Source organism: Grampus griseus (assembly GCF_964374135.1).
Source record: "Grampus griseus genome assembly, chromosome: 5".
NCBI lineage: Eukaryota > Metazoa > Chordata > Mammalia > Artiodactyla > Delphinidae > Grampus > Grampus griseus.
In genome coordinates, this window is record NC_138998.1 from 78,223,258 (window position 1) to 78,241,061 (window position 17,804).

The 17,804-nt window shown below is 37.3% G+C and overlaps 1 protein-coding gene across 1 annotated transcript in view; it reads right to left on the bottom strand.

The window, feature by feature from the left end:
- Nucleotides 1–1,889: 1,889 nt before the first annotated feature.
- The window catches only part of CFAP91 (cilia and flagella associated protein 91), a 145,398-nt gene continuing 129,483 nt past the window's right edge, over nt 1,890–17,804 (bottom strand). Inside the window, exon 18 of the mRNA XM_082655585.1 lies at nt 1,890–2,356. The gene's annotated coding sequence lies outside the window, so the exon portion shown is untranslated. The remainder of the gene's footprint in view (nt 2,357–17,804) is intronic.

A 17,804-nucleotide genomic window follows, 5' to 3' on the forward strand; every position in this document is an offset into this window, starting at 1 on the left:
GGTGCCCTGTCGGGTCTTAGATGGTAATACTAAACTACGTCCCTATGCTCCAGGGGTTAATATAGAAACTTCTATTCGATCCCCATGGGTAGGAGAAACAGGAGATGGTGAAAGGAGTGAATATGTTGGTGGCATGGGGGGCAGTTGAAACAACTGCTGGTGCAGCCTGCTCGGCCAGTGGGGGAGCTGGATAGGCCGGAGGGGCTTTAGATTTTGAAGTAACATGTCCCCACTCTCATTTTCTCCCTCTTCTTGTAGAACAGGTTTCCCCTTGGGTTTCCTTTCAGACCACTACACCATAAGGTGGCAGCCCTCTGACTCCTTTTCCTCCTGATGCAGTAGCATAAATGCTCCTACATATGGAATCTCATCTCTTTTCTTTGCCCTTTTGCAAAACACTTCTAATTGTGAGATCGTGTAATAATTGAGTGAGTCATTCAGGGGCCATTGCTCTTCTGAACTTAAATACATTGGGTCCACACCCTATTACAATAGTATATCATGTCTCTCTTAGTCATAGGTTCACATCTATGTTTTGCCCATTTATTTAATATACACCCCCAAAGGGCTCTTCTTCAGGATAGTTGGAGTTATTTCCCATTTTCATAAGTTTGATGACACCAAAACACAAAAGATGCAAACAAATTCCAACACAAAAAGCACAAATTCCAACACTGACGCACACAAAACCAAAACCAATGAACCCGTTCCCAAATCAGGTAGAGTCCAACAATTCCCTTCTCCAACAGGGTACCCCAACCAAACAAATTAGCTTGTCTTATAAAGGAAAAGCCCAAATTGAGGGGGGAATATGGTCCCGGTGTGCACACCTGAGCAACTTACCCTCCAGAATTGAGTCTGTCGACTCATAGAAGTTTTTCAGTTCCTTGCACCAACTGCCAAGTGCTGGGGTAGCTGGTGCCACTTCAGGGAGTTCTGAAGGGAAGATCCACAGGACAAATGGTCCTGGCAGCTGCTAGGGCCTTGCTCCGCTAGCCACGATCAGCAAGGCTCCTGGCTGGCTAAGCCAAATTTGTTACCGAGTCCAAGCTCACTCTGCTCACTGCGCGACAGGCCAATAAATCAGGAGATGAGGTGTTGAGACAAGGAATAGTGACTTTATTCTGAAAGCCAGCAGGCCGAGAAGATAACAGACTAAAGACTCACCATAACCATCTTATCCACGTCTGGATGCCAGTTTCTTTTATAGAACAGAGAGGGGGAGGAGGTGAGGAAGTAAAGTAAAAAGGCCATTTATCTTGCAAAATATCTCCTTGCTTGGCCGCATTGAGGAGGGGATGTGTTAATTTCTTCTTTTCTGCAGCCATTCACAGGTGGACAGGGTCAGAATGTCTCTCTGTGAGCTGAACAAAGGCACTGTAGTTTAACAGGCAGAGGAGCAGGGTTCCCTGTGGCAGGCCATTAAGCTTACAGTTATAGACAGTGACTCTAGTAACAAAAGCAATGAAAAGCAAAGGTTAAAGTAAAAGAAACAGATCCAACATGGAGTCAGAACTAGCTCTTCCCTATTACAGTAAGATATTTCCTAAGATATGCTTTTATTGTTTTCCGATAACATACATTTTCTTTTATAAGTTCTTTACATGGGTCCTATGTTGATTTGTTGTGGATGCTTTTGCTTATTTATTGTTTTTCCTATTTACTGATCTTTAAATGAGGAGAGATCCATTCAGCCCTGACACTTGTCAACATGTAGGATGGGCAAATTGCTCTCCAGCAGCACCCTCTCCATGGGTGTTGCATGAATATACTTCTCAGAGCTAAAGCTCAGTGGTGACTTGATGTGCCATTGTATGGATATACCAAGGTTTACTTTTCTATTCCTATGTAGATAGACATTTGGGGCCAGCATGAATAGTACTGCTACAGCATTCTTGTCATGCCTGTTGGTGTACATAGTCATGCCTTTCTTCCGGAGAATGAAATGTTGTGAGAATAAAATGCTGGGTCATGGGGATTGCATATTTTCAGTCTTAACAGATAATGCCAATGCACTATGAATAGCAAACCAAAACCACTCAAATATCCAGTAACATTTTTTATTTGATTCAACGAGCTGGCATATCTTCATAGTTAACGAAATGTTGAAATGAGACATGAGAAAATTTTCTTTTGAAGTAGAGCCTCTGGGAAACACCAAAGAGAATAAGGCTCCTTCATTTGATTATTATTACTGAAAATCATTTTAAATTATTGGGAGTTTAAAGAAAATAAATCTGTTTTCTCATGCATCACATATTGACAAGCCCATAAGAGCTGCACATCTTAGGAGAAGCACAGAGGACTGGAATGCTCTATGATGATTTGTATAGCTTCTTTTTAAAAAGATCATAGTCTGTAAAAAACAACACAAATATTTATGATTATGTCATCTTTTTAGAAACAATCATTATCAGATCAATACATCCAAAAGATTACTGTGATACAATTACACAGAGTCCTGGTTTTGAAGTCACACAGCCCCAGACATATCCCAGCTCGGCCGCTTACAGGCCCCATGATCCAAACGTTTCCTAACTCACCTCAGTTAGTCTCAGTTTCCAAATTCTACAACTTGAAAAAAGACTTTACATTAACTAGTATAACTTAAAAATTAATATGTGTATATAGTAAAAAAAAATTCAAACTACAAAAGGACAGAAACATGTGGAAAGTAAGCCTCTTTCCCCCCAGTCTGACCTACAGTCCTCAGTTTCCATGCCAACAACTACTTACCAAGTTCACATTGATCTTTCTAGGATTATTCTGTGTATATTGCAAGCATAATGCATGTATGTACATGTTCATATATCTACATAGGTATTTCTAACTTTTAACTACAGAATATGACACACAAAGGAAAGTACAAAAAAAATCATTGTACAGCTTAATGAATTAATGTGTACTACTCATCTCTGTAAATACCACCCAGAGCAAAAAATCCCATAAGCTCTCACTTTGTTCCAATCACAACCCTCTTCTTACCCTCTAAAAGAAATCACTATTCTGATTTTTATTTGATTTTTACAGTAATCAGTTCCTTGCTTTTCTTTATATCATTACCTAAGTGTACATTCCTCAACACACAGTTTAGTGCTGATTTTGAATTTTATATAAATAGACTCATAGTAGATTTTTTTTTTTTTGGATTTGGCTTCTTTCAGTTCTTATTATATTTGTGAGATTCATCCATGTGTTTGTCTTTAGTTCTTTTTCACTCTTTTTATCTGCTGTAGAGTAGGAATTAACAAACTTTTTCTGCAAAGGGCCTGACAGTAAATATTTTAGACTTTGTGGGCCAAAAGACAAAATCAAGCATATTATATAGGTACTAAAATAACAAGAAAGAAAACAAATTTTCACAAATTTTTATTGATGAAATTCAGAAGACAGTAATAATAATTGCCCACAGTTTTTTGTAATACAGGTCTCCTGAAAAAAAGAATGAAACTCTTATTTAGGGGATAACATTTTGCTTAATTGGGGTTCAGGTAGTTTAAAGTGGTTGCAAATGTTCATCTGTTAATGGTGATGTGTAATGAGACTTCCCCCCATTGCAGTTTCGAAAATGTCTTTAAGACAAATATTATATGATATCACTTATATGTGGAATCTAAAAAATAGTACAGAACAGAAACAGACTCACAGACATAGAAAACAAACTTACGGTTACCAAAGGGGAAAGGGGCAGGGAGGGAAAAATTAGGAATATATGATTAATAGATACACACTACCATATATAAAATAGATAAACAATAAGGATTTGCTGTATAGCACAGGGAATTATATTCAATATCTTGTAATAACGTATAATGGAAAAGAATTTTAAAACTGAATCACTTTGCTGTATACCTGAAACCAACAAAATATGTAAATCAACTATACTTCAATTTAAAAAAATGTCTTTCACAGATAGGTGCTGGCAATACTGATCTGAATCCATAAGCATGTGCTTTTAATTGTGCATATTTATTGCTTGGAAGGCATTTATAGAATTCCATTAGATTCTTCTCGATATTTGCCTTTTAGCACATCATTATAATGCAGATTAATCACTTCCATGAAGGTTAGATGGACATGCCTCCGCTGCACAGTTAAATAACTTTGAAATATAGAAATTTCCTTTGCACTTGTTTCAAGGTCCAAAAAATGCTCCTGGAAGTATAGTTTAAGCTCAGAAAATACATTCACTGCAAATATGCATGGGAATGGACACCTTGTGTTTTTAGCTTTGGCAGCACGGGAAGTATATAAAGCAGCTTACTATTACTAGTGATTCAGACAATGTTAGTTGCCATTGAAATGACTTTATCATAATATAAATTCTACATACAGGTTCTGTTTTGCCTTGTAATTTTAGATTGGATTCATTATAAAAATATTACCAAGTCTGCAGCAAGAGCTAATTTCCAAAGTCATTCAGTGTTCCATGATGGTGGTTAAGGGTAGTTTTCTTAGAAAAATCTCAATCTTGTTCTAAGCTCAAAAAATCACACAAAAATGTTACCACTGCTAAGCCATCAAACATCACGGTGGTAGGGAAAGTCAGGATATTCTGCTATTTCTGATAAAAAAAAAAAATTCATGGAACAATGAATTAACAGTGGATAAATCCATGAGGCTGAGTGAGGATCACATTGACACAGCTGGCTAAAGAACACATGATAGATTCAAACATCTTTCTACTAGTAAAGGGGTTATCTACCAGAAACCTAAAGCTGACATTCTAGGGAAATTTGGCCTTACGTCTGGGGCTCCTCCAGATTCCAGTCCATCATGCTTGCTCACACAGTTTTTAGAAGTCTTGCTGGTTTCTGTTTCCCTTAGTAAAGTCTTATAACCAGATTTGGCCATTGCCTCAAGGGAAGAAAATGGCCAGTGATCTTAGATCACTTAGGAAGGACTCTTTCCTCTCTACCATTTTAGTTCATCAAGTTCCCCTTTATTGCCAGAGCTCTTCACTGTCTCTGAAAGGTTACATTTACAATATATCCATAACTTTCTCTATTTCTTGAAGCTACCTACTGTATCTACTTAGAATCAGAAGACATGTCTATTTTGTTTTATTAATTCCTGTTACTTTTGTTTCCTTCCTTTTACTTTTTTTGCATCTAATTTGCCATTCTTTTTCTAAATTCTGGAAAAGGATACTTAGTCTTACTTACACCTTTTCTCTTCTAATAAATGCCTTTAAGCCTACAAATTTCCATCTAAGCACCACATCAGTCCCATTTTACATGTTGGATACATATGTAGCATTTTGGTCATTTTTCAGTTCAAAATATTTTCAAGTTTCTATTCTGGTATTTTCTTTGATGAACAGATTATTTACACCTGAATTTCCTAATTTCCAAACAAATTAGAATTATCTTGTCATTGATTTCTAGTTTCATTACATTTTTATCAGAGAACACACTTTGCCATGATTTCAACTTTGAAATAGTTGACACTTGCTTTATGACACAGTATATAGTCAGTTTTTGCAAATGTTCTCTGTGTGCTTGAAAATAATTTGCATCCTGGAGTTGTTGGGTATAATATTCTATAAATGTCTATCAGGTGAAGTTTCTTAACTATATGTCTCAAATCTTCTATTTTTTAGTTTTTTTCCTCTGCTTGCCATATCAGTTCCTGATAGAGATTAAAATTCCCAGCATTATTACGGATTTTTCTATTTCTCCTTGCAGCTCTCTTAACCTTTGCTTCATATAGGTTGAGGCTATGTTATTAGATATATTCAAATTGTGACTCATTATACCTTCCCAATGAATTAAACCTTTATCTTTATGAAGTGTCCCTCTTTTGCTCTAGTAAGTGCTTTCTGGCTTAAAGTCTTCTTTGTTTGTCATTAATATAGTTAACATCAGCTTTCCTGTGGATGGTGTTTTCATGGTATCTTTTACTTTCCTTTAACTTGTAACCATTCTGCATATTTAGATCTTACACATAAAAGGCATACAATTGAGTTATTTTTTAAATTCAGTCTGACAAATTCTGACTTGACTTTGAGCAGTTAGTCTATTTACATTTAATGTAATTAAATGATGAATCAATGATAAACACCTACCATTTTATTCAGTGCTTTCTATTGGTTCTGTTTCCTTTTTCTCTCCTTCTGTCCTCCTTTTGTATTGAGTGTTTTTTATTTATTTCATTTTCTTTTATTAGTTTAGATGTCATACATCTTTTCACTATCCTTTAGGATTTACCCTAAGGGATACAAAATGTTTCCTGAGTTATCAACTGTAATGTTAGGTGATACTTTTATCCTCTTCCTAGACAATGCAAGTGCCTTGGAACAATTTAACCCATCTATGCCCTTTCTGACTTACATACTATTGTTGTTGTATAACTGTACTGCTGCTATTGTTGCTGTTTCTTCTGATTATGTTATATGCCATCAATAAATATTTATCCACATGTTGATCCTTCATTTATCTCCAACCTTCCAACTGGGATAATTTTCCTTCTGCTTGAAGAACACCCTTTAGTGATTTATTGTAGGGCAAATCTCCTAGTGACTAATTTTCTGTTTCATTTATCTGAAAATGTCTTTTATTGTCATTCTCAAGGATATTTTTGAAAGGTATAGAATCCTGTTTTATTATACTATTTAAGCATATTGAATATATCATTCCAGTATTTTCTGGCTTTGTTTCTGGTAAGAAGTCAACTCTCAGCTTAATTATTGCTCTTACAAAGGTAATTCATCTTTTCTCTCTCAACAGTTTTAAGATTTTTCTTTTCTTTTGTTTTCAGTAGTCATATTAAAATGCATCTAGGTATAGATTTCTTTTTATTTTGTCTACTTGGGGTTAAGAAGCCTTCTTAAACATTGACCCTTTCATTGGTTTTAGAAAATTCATATTTCATATGATTTCCCAACACATTTCTTCTCTTAGAAGTCAGATTTCTTGAATCAATTGTCCATGCCTACTATCCTTTTGTCGCTTCCTAAGGATTAAGTTATACTACATCTATCCTTTTCTTCTGTAGTTTCCAATTCTTTGTCTCTGTGATTCTTTCTAGATAAATTATTCTGATCTTTTAATTTATGAATTTTCTCTTCAGCTGTATATATCCTGTTCTTAAATCTATTCATTGAGTTTCTCATGTTGACTTCTGTATTTTTAAATTCTAGAATTTCTATTTTCTTCAAATCTGCTATATCATTTTTACCATTTCTAGTTCTCTTAAAAATTTCCATATTGACTTTCATTTCTTTGAACATAGTAAGTGTCTTAGCTCAGGATGCCATAACAAAATACCTTAGACTGGGTAGCTTAAGTAACAGAAACATATGACTCTCTATATGGTTATAATTTTATTTTTTCTTTTGTTTTTAGATTTCACATATAAGTGAAATCATACAGTATTTGTCTCTCTGTCTGATTTATTTCACTTAGAATGATATCCTGTAGATCCATTCATGTTATCACAAATGGCAAGGTTTCATTCTTTTTTATGGCTGAGTAATATTCCACTGTGTATACATGTACCACATCTTCTTTACCCATTCATCTACTGATGGGAACTTAGGTTGCTTCCATATCTTGGCAACTGTATATAATGCTGCTATGAACATAGGGGTGCACATATCTTTTTTAAATAGTGTTTTCATTTTCTTTGGATAAATACCCAGGAATGGAATTGCTGGATCACATGGTAGTTCTATTTTTAATTTTTTGAGGAATTTCCATACTGTTTTCCATAGTAGCTGCACCAATTGACATTCCCACCAACAGTGCACAAGGGTTCCCTTTTCTCCACAGCCTTGCCAACACTTGTTTTTTGTGGTCTTTTTGATAATAGTCATTCTGACAGGTGTGAGGTGATATCTTATTGTGGTTTTTTTGGGGGTTTTTTTGCGGTACGCGGGCCTCTCACTGTTGTGGCCTCTCCTGTTGCGGAGCACAGGCTCCAGATGCACAGGCTCAGTGGCCATGGCTCACAGGCCCAGCCACTCTGCGGCATGTGGGATCTTCCAGGACCGGGGCACAAACCCGTATTCCCTGCATTGGCAGGCGGACTCTCAACCACTGCGCCACCAGGGAAGCCCTCATTGTGGTTTTGATTTGCATTTCTCTGATGATTATTGATGTTGAGGATCTTTTCATGTGCCTGTTGGCCATCTGTATGTCTTCTTTGGAAAAAGTCTACTTGGATTCTCTGCCTATTTTTTTAAATTGTTATTATTTATTTGGCTGCATCGGGTCTTAGTTGTGGCATGCGGGATCTTCATTGCAGCATGTGGGATCTTTTATTGCAGTGTGCGGGCTTCTCTTTGGTTGTGGCATGCGGGCTCCAGAGCGCATGAGCTCAGGTGTTGCGGTGCACAGGCTCTCTAGTTGTGGTGCACAGTCTCAGTAGTTGTGGCGCACGTGCTCTAAAGCATGCAGGCTCAGTAATTGCGGCGCGTGGGCTTAGTTGCCCCGTGGCATGTGGGATTTTAGTTCCCTGATCAGGGATCAAACCCGTGTCCCCTGCATTGGAAGGCGGAGTCTCAACCACTGGACCACCAGGGAAGTCCCCCTCTGCCTATTTTTTAATTGAGTTTTTTTTGATGTTGAGTTTTATGAGTTCTTTGTATATTTTGGATATTAACCCCTTACTGTATATATCGTTTGCAAATGTTTTCTCCCATTCAGTATGTGGCCTTTTCATTTTGTTGATAGTTTCCTTAACTGTGCAAAAGTTTTTTAGTTTGATATAGTCCTATTTGTTTATTTCTGCTTTGTTTCCCTTGCCTAAGAAGACGTAGCAAGAAAAAATATACTACTATGGCCAATGTCCAAGAGCATCCTACCTGTGTTTTATTCTAGAAGTTTTATGGTTTCAGGTCTTATATTTAAGTCTTTAATTTACTTTGAATTTACTTTTGTGTGAGAAAGTAGTCCAGTTTGATTCTTTTCCATGTAGCTGTCTAGTTTCCCCAACACCATTTATTATAAAGGCTGCATATCCCCATTGTATATTCTTCCCTCCTTTGTCATAGATAACTGCCCATATAAGTGTGGGTTTATTACTGGGCTCTGTTCTGTTCCATTGATCAAGTTATCTGTTTTTGTGCCAGTATCATACTGTTTTGATTACTGCAGTTTGAAATCAGGGCGTATCGTACCTCCAGCGTTGTTCTTCTTTCTCAAGATTGTTTTGGCTATTAGAAATTTATTTTCTCACAGTTCTGGAGGCTAGAAGTCCAAGTTCAAGGTGCCATCATGGTTAGCTTCTGGGGAGGGCTCTCTTCCAGGCTTGTAGATGGCTGCCTTCTTGCTATGTCCTCACATGACAGGGAAAGAGAGAGAGAGCAAGCTCTCTGGTGTCTCTTCTTATAAGAGCACTATTCCCATCATGAGGGACCCACCCTCATGATATCATCTAATCCTAATTGTATCCCACAGTCCTCATTTCCAAATGCCATCATATTGGAGGTTAGGGCTTCAACATACGAATTTGAGGGGGGACACAGTTCAGAGCATTGCATTCCATCCTAGCCTCCCAAAATTCATGTCCTTCTCACATGCAGAATACATTCATTCCATGCCAACAGCCCCAAAATCTTAAGTCATTCAAGCATCAACTCTAAGGTCTGAAGTCCAAATTCTTATCTAAATCAGACGTGGGTGAGACTCAAGGTACGATTCGTCCTGAGGCAATATTCCTCTCCAGCGGTGAACCAGACACATTATGTACTTCTAAAATACAATGGTGGGACAGGCATAGGACAGATATTCCCATTCCAGAAGGGAGAAATCAGAAGGAAGAAAAGAGTAATCGGTCCCAAGCAAGTCCAAAGCCTAGCTAGACAAATTCTATTGGATCTTAAAGCTCAAGATTAATCCCCTTTGGCTCAGTGTCCTGCCTTCCAGGTCCACTGGGATGGCAGCATTACTCCAATGGCTCTGGGGATGGCCCCACCCCTCCAGCTTTGTTGTTCCCCATCCCCACAGCCTTGGTGGGGATCCTGTCGCTGCACCTCTGCCAGGGTAGGGTGCCATAGGTGGTCCCATCCTTAAGGTTCTGGGCAGAGGCCATCTGACCTGTTGAAACCGAGGAAGTGGTTGATAAGCCTTCAGGATTATTTTTCCCTCTTCTTAAAGAACTGTGCACATTTGAAGCATAATGGCTCTATCATGTCATCCTGTCAAATCCAAGAAGTCTGATGCCTTCCTTCATCTTGTGTCCATTCCTTCATTTCAAACTGGCAGAGTTCCTGCTCTTATAATTCCATAGACTCTTTATCAAATAGCTGTTCAGCCACACCCTTAGTGTTCTTTTTTAGAATGAATTTTCTCATCTTTTGAAATATGGATAGGCTGAGAATTTTCCAAATGTACAAGTTCTTGTTTGTTTTGCTTAACAATTCCTTCTTCAGTTCATCTCTCTCCTTTCAAACCTATAAAAGCAGTCATGAGGAACCAGGCTGCTCCTTCAACTTTGCTTAGAAATCTTCTCAGCTAAATATCCAATTTCATTGCTCAGAAGTTCTACATTCCACAGAACACTAGAACAAAGTTCAGCCAAGTTCTTTGCCACTTTATAATATGGATTGCCATTCCTCCAGTTTCCAGTAACACATTCCACATTTCCATCTGAGACCTTGTCAGAATTGCCCTTAACACCCATATCTCAAAACTCTTCCCACCTCTACACATTATCTAGTTCCAAAGTTGCTTCCACACATTTAGGTATTTGTTACAGCAGCGCTTCACTCTTGGTACCAAAATCTTAGATTGGGCTGCCATAACAAAATACCATAGACCTGGTGGCTTAAACAACAAAAATGTATTTTCTCACAATTCTGGAGGCTAGAAGTACATAGCAGTAAGCATAGTTATTCTAAAACCTGTGTCTAAATAATTCCAATAGCTTAGATCCCTTTAGGTCTGTTTCTATTATCTGTACTTCCTGCTGCTTGTTCAAATTGTCATGTCTCTTCATATACCGGATATCCTTGTTGTGTTCTGGAACTTGTTCATGAAAAATTGTGAAAATAAATTGAGGTCTAGGATGATGCCAACTTTCTCCAAAGGGAATTTAAGTGTTGTCCCTGACAATTTCCTTGAGGCAACAGGAATCAAGGATCTTTTTAAATTTGTTTTATGGGACTGAGGGTTTCTTGGATCATTCAGATGATTAGAAGCTAAACTGTAGCATATTTGAGGGGTGATTTACTTCCAGTGAACACTTTCTACTAGGGCATAACCTTATGGAGTCCCAGCCCAAATGGAGGAGGTTTACTAGGGACTCAACCTTGACGCCACAGTTTTTGTCCCTCTAGTTTTGCAAAGCTTGTGAAAGTATTGCTCAGTTTTTCAGCCACATTTACTAGAATTTGCATATTCCCTAAGGAAAAAAATGGCTCCAAATGCCAGACTCAGCTCAATGGATTTTTCTACTCATAAATTTTCCTCCAGAAATGCCTCACTATTTTATTACCTCTGTTGTCTTTAAGCTGATTTAAAAATTTTGTTTTTAATCAGTAGTCCATGCCTACTGACCCTCTCACTAAATATTATTAAATAACCTCACATCTGTCCTTCCCTCTGAGAGAAGGAAGAGGAAGTGATATATACTAGGGGGGCAACTAAGCATCATGTTCCAACCATTTAATAAAATATTAAGAAGATACTGTATTAATTTATTGGTTAACCTTCCTTGCTGAGTGTCTGTAGCTAGCCTGGAAACTAGGTTTTTTTTGAAACTATATTTTATAACCACAACATGCTTTACATAGTGAAAGTAAAATACATTTCATTAAAACCTAAGTATAGGGCTTCCCTGGTGGCGTGGTGGTTAAGAATCTGCCTGCCAATGCAGGGGACACGGGTTCAAGCCCTGGTCCAGGAAGATCCCACATGCCGTGGAGCAACCAAGCCTGTGTGCCACAACTACTGAGCCTGCGCTCTGGAGCCCGTGAGCCACAACTACTGAACCCACGTGCCACAACTACTGAAGCCCTATAGTGAGAAGCCTGTGCACTGTAATGAAGAGTAGCCCCCACTTGCCACAACTAGAGAAAGCCCACACACAGCAACAAAGACCCAATGCAGCCAAAAATAAATAAATTAAATAAATTTTTAAAAACAAAAAACCTAAGTATAAAAGAAAGAATCATTTTAAAACTCTTATGGCTTGATTTCAAAGATCACTGTAGATGTCATAGAACAGGTGTTATATACTCAGAAGTAAATGCAGATGTATTCAATATTTAATTTGCATGTAAGAAAAATGACTACCCAACATTAAAGATGATTTATTTTTAATTTATATTGGAGTATAGTTGATTAACAATGTTGTGTTAGTTTCAGGTGTACAGCAAAGTGATTGAGTTATACATATACATGTATCTATTCGTTTTCAAATTATTTTCCCATTTACATTATTACAGAGTATTGAGCAGAGTTCCCTGTGCTATACAGTAGATCCTTGTTGGCTATCTATTTTAAATATAGGAGTGTGTTACATGTCAATCCCAAACTCCCCCACACCGTTCCCCATTGGTAACCATAAGTTCATTCTCTAACTCTGTGAGTCTCTGTTTTGTAAATAAGTTCATTTGTATCATCTTTTAAAAAATTCCACATATAAGCAATGTCATATGATATTTGTCTATCTCTGTCTGACTGACTTCACTTAGTATGATAATCTCCAGGTCCATCCATGTTGCTGTAAATGGCATTATTCCGTTCTTTTTTATGGCTGAGTAGTATTCCCTTGTCTATATGAACCATATTTTCTTTATGCATTCATCTATCAATGGACATTTAGCTTGCTTCCATGTCTTGGCTATTGTAAACAGTGCTGCAATGAACATTGGGATGCATGTATCCTTTTGGAGCATGGTTTTCTGCAGATATATGCCCAGAAGTGGGATTGCTGGATCATATGGTAATTCTATTTTTAGTTTTTTAAGGAACCTCCATACTGTTTTCTATGTGGCTGTACCAATTTACATTCCCACCAACAGTGTAGGAGGGTCCCCTTTTCTCCACACCCTCTCCAGCATTTATTTTTTGCAGATTTTTTGATGATGGCCTTTGTGATTGGTATGAGGTGATATATCATTGTAGTTTTGATTTGCATCTCTCTAATTATTAGCATTGTTGAACATCTTTTCATGTGCCTCTTGGCCATCTGTATGTTTTCTTTGGAGAAATGTCTCCTAAGGTCTTCTGCCCATTTTTTGATTGGGTTGTTTGTTTTTTTGATATTGAGCTGCATGAGCTGTTTGTAAATTTTGGAAACTAATCCCTTGTCGGTCGTATCATTTGCAAATATTTTCCCCCAGTCTGTGGGTTGTATTTTCATTTTGTTTATGGTTTCTTTTGCTGTGCAAAAGCCTTTGAGTTTAATTAGGTCCCATTTGTTTACTTTTGTTTTTATTTCCATTACTCTGGAGATGGGTTGAAAAAGGTGTTGCTGCGATTTATGTCAGAGTGTTATATGTTTTTCTCTAAGAGTTTTATAGTATCTGGTCTTACATTTAGGTCTTTAATCCATTTTGAGTTTATTTTTGTGTATGGTGTTAGGGAGTGTTCTAATTTCATTCTTTTACATGCAGTCCAGTTTTCCCAGCACCACTTATTGAAGAGGCTGTCTTTTATCCATTGTAAACTCTTGCCTCCTTTATTGTTGATTAATTGACCATAGGTGCATTTATTTCTGGGCTTTCTATCCTGTTCCATTGATTTATAGTTCTGTTTTTGTGCCAGTACCATACTATCTTGATGACTGTAGCTTTGTAGTATAGTCTGAAGTTTGGGAACCTGATTCCTCCAGCTTCGTTTTTCTTTCTTAGGATTGCTTTGGCTATTTGGGGTCTTTTCTGTTAACATGCAAATTTTAAAATGTTTTATTCTAGTTCTGTGAAAAATGCCATTGGTAATTTGATACGGGTTGTATTGAATCTGTAGATTGCCTTGGGTAGTATAGTCATTTTGACGATATTGATTCTTCCAATCCAAGAACATGGTATAACTTTGCATCTGTTTGTGTCATCTTCGATTTGTTTCATCAGTATCATAATTTTCGGAGTACAGGTCTTTTGCCTCCGTAGGTAGGTTTATTCCTAGGTATTTTACTCTTTTTGATGTGATGGTAAGTGGGATTGTTTCTTTAATTTCTCTTTCTGATCTTTTGTTATTAATGTATAGAAATGCAATAGATTTCTGCATATTTATTTTGTATCCTGAAACTTTATCAAATTAACTGATGAGCTCTGGTAGTTTTCTGGTAGCATCTTTTTTTAAATATGTAAATTTATTTATTTTTGGCTGTTTTGGGTCTTCATTGCTGTGCACAGGCTTTCTCTAGTTGCAGCGAGTGGGGGCTACTCTTCATTGCGGTGTGTGGGTTTCTCATCACGGTGGCTTTTCTTGTTGTGGAGCATGGGCTCTAGGCACGCGGGCTTGTTGTGGCATGCGGGCTTAGTAGTTGTGGCTCGCGGGCTCTAGAGTGCATGCTCAGTAGTTGTGGCACATGGGCTTAGTTGCTTCGTGGCATGTGGGATCTTCCTGGACCAAGGTTCAAACCCGTGTCCCCTGCAGTGGCAGGAAGATTTTTAACCACTGCACCACCAGAGAAGTCCCTTCTGGTAGCATCTTAAAAAGAGCTTCTATGTATAGTATCATGTCGTCTGCAAAGAGTGAGTTTTTCTTCTCCAATTTGGATTCCTGTTATTTCTTTTTCTTCTCTGAATGCCATGGCTAGGACTTCCAAAACTATGTTGAATAAAAGTGGTGAGAGTGGACATCCTTGTTCCTCATCTTAGAGAAAATGCTTTCAGCTTTTCAATTTGTGAGTATGATGTTACCTGTAAATTTGTCTTACATGACCTTTATTCTGTTGAGGTAGGTTCCTCAACTTTCTGGGGAGTTTTTATCATAAATGGGTGTTGAAGTTTGTCAAAAGCTTTTTCTGCATCTATTGAGACGATCATATGGTTTTTATTCTTCAATTTCTTAATATGGTGTATCACATTGATTTGCAAATATTAAAGAATCCTTGATCCCTGGATAAATACCACTTGATCATGGTGTATGATCCTTTTAATGTGTTGTTGGATTCTGTCTGCTAGTATTTTGTTGAGGATTTTTGCATCTGTGTTCATCTGTGATATTGGCCTGTAAATTTATTTTCTTTCTTTCTTTCTTTTCTTGCTTTCTCTTTCTCTCTCTCTCTTTCCTTTCTTTTCTTGCTTTTTTTTTTTTTGGTGTTATCTTTGTTTGGTTTTGGTATTAGGTTGATGTTGGCCTCATAGAATGAGTTTGAGAGTCTTCCTCCCTCCGCTACATTTTGGAAGAGTTTGAAAAGGATAGGTGTTAGCTCTTCTCTAAATGAGAAGGGTAGGTGTTAGTTCTTCTCTAAATGGCTGATAGAATTCACCTGTGACCTGCCATCTAGTCCTGGACTTTTGTTTGTTGTAAGTTTTTAAATCACAGTTTCAATTTCAGTACTTGTGATTGGCCTGTTCATATTTTCTGTTTCTTCTTGGTTCAGTCTTGAGAGATTGTATCTTTCTAAGAATTCGTCCATTTCTACTAGGTTGTCCATTTATTGGCATATAGTTGCCTGTAGTAGTCGCTTATGTTCTTGTGTATTTCTGTGGTGTCCATTGTAACTACTCCCTTTTCATTTCTAATTTTATTGATTTGAGCCTTCTCCCTCTTGATGAGTCTGACTAAAGGCTTATCAATTTTATCTTTTCAAAGAACCAGCTTTTAGTTTCATTGATCTTTTCTATTGTTTTCTTCATTTCTATTTCATTTATTTCTGCTCTGATCTTTACGATTTCGCTCTTTCTACTAACTTTGGGTTTTGTTTGTTCTTCTTTCTCTAGTTGCTTTAGGTGTATGTTAGGTTGTTTATTTGAGATTTTTCTTGTTTCTTGAGGTATGATTGTATTGCTGTAAAATTCCCTCTTAGAACTGCTTTTGCTGCATCCCATAAGTTTTTTTTAATGTATGTGCATACATGTGTGGGTACAGAAGATGCTTTGAGTCAGAGACAAGAACCACTTACTACTCACAGAAAACCTTGTGAGAAATCAGTTCTCACAACGGTGATTTGGTGAGGGCTAGATGGCACATGCATATGTTTTGGGGTACAGTATGGATAAGGAACTCCACAGGGGGAAAGACAGACATTATATAGGGCTGCTGGATTCCTGTTCATATGAGAGAGAGAGAGAGTGACAGAGAGACAGAGAGACAGAGAGAGACAGAGAGAGAGAGAGAAACTTTGCTGTGGAGGTCAAGAGAGTAAATTCCATTCCAGAGAGGGGGACTGATATTTTACTTTCCTGGGAGACATCCTCTATCTGTGCTGTAAAAAAAGCTACCCTCTCTGGATTGAAGTGTTTCATAAGTTTTGGATTGTCATGCTTTTGTTTTGTCTCTAGGTATTTTTTATTTCCTCTTTGATTTCTTCAGTGATCCATTGGTTGTTTAATTGCATACTCTTTAGACTCCATGTGTTTTTTATAGTTTATTTTCTTGTAGTTGATTTTTAATCCCATAGCGTTGTGGTCAGAAAAGATGCTTGATATGATTTCAGTTTTCTTAAATTTACTGAGGCTCACTTTGTGGCCCAGCATGTGATCAATCCTGGAGAAGAATGTGCACTTGAGAAGAATGTGTATTCTGCTGCTTTTGAATGGCATGCTCTATAAATATCAATTAAGCCCACCTGGTCTAATGTGTCATATAAGGCCTGTGGTTCCTTACTGATTTTCTTTCTGGATGATCTGTGCATTGATGAAAGTGGGGTGTTAAAGTCCACCACTATTATTATGTGGGGGATTTCTCCTTTAATGGCTGTTACTATTTGCCTTATATATTGAGGTGCTCCTATGTTGGGTCCATACATATTTACAATTGTTGTATCTTCTTCTTGGATTAATCCCTTGATCATTATGTAGTGTCCTTTGTCTCTTGTAAATAGTCTTTATTTTAAAGTCTATTTTGTTTGATATGAATATTGCTACTCCAGCTTTCTTTTGATTTCCATTTACATGGAATCCCTTTTTCCATTCCCTCACTTTCAGTCTGTATGTGTCCCTATATCTGAAGTGGGTCTTTTGTAGACAGCATATATATGGGTCTTGTTTTCGTATCCATTCAGCCAGTCTGTGTTTTTTGGTTGTGGCATATACTCCATTTATTTTTAAGGTAAATATTGCTATGTATTTTCTTATTGCCATTTTGTTAATTGTTTTGGATTTGTTTTTGTAGGTCTTTTTAATTCCCTTCCTCTTTTGTTCCCTTCTCTTGTGATTTGATGACTGACTTCAGTGTTGTGTTTGGATTTCTTTTCTTTTTTGTGTGTTTATCTATTGTAGATTTTTGGTTTGCCATTCCCATGAGGTTTTGATATAGCTGTCTATATATAAACAAAATTGTTTTGAGTTGCTGGTCTTTTAATTTCAAATGCATTTCCAATAGCCTGCATTTGTGCTCTCCTTTTCTCATGATTGCTGGTTTTGATATACTATTTGTGTGTAGATGATTTCCTACCTTTACCATATGTTTGCCTTTACTGGTGAGTTTTTCCATTCATAATTTTCTTGTTTCTAATTGTGGCCTTTTCTTTTCCACCTAGAAAATTTCATTCAGCATTTGTTGCAAAGCTGGTCTGGTGGTACTAAATTCTCTTATTAGCTTTTGCTTGAGCTTTTGATTTCTCCATCGAATCTGAGAGCCTTGCTGGGTAGCTTATTCTTGGTTATTGGTTCTTCCTTATCATCACTTTAAATATATCATGTGACTCCCCTCCGGCTTGCAGAGAGTTTCTGCTGAGAAATC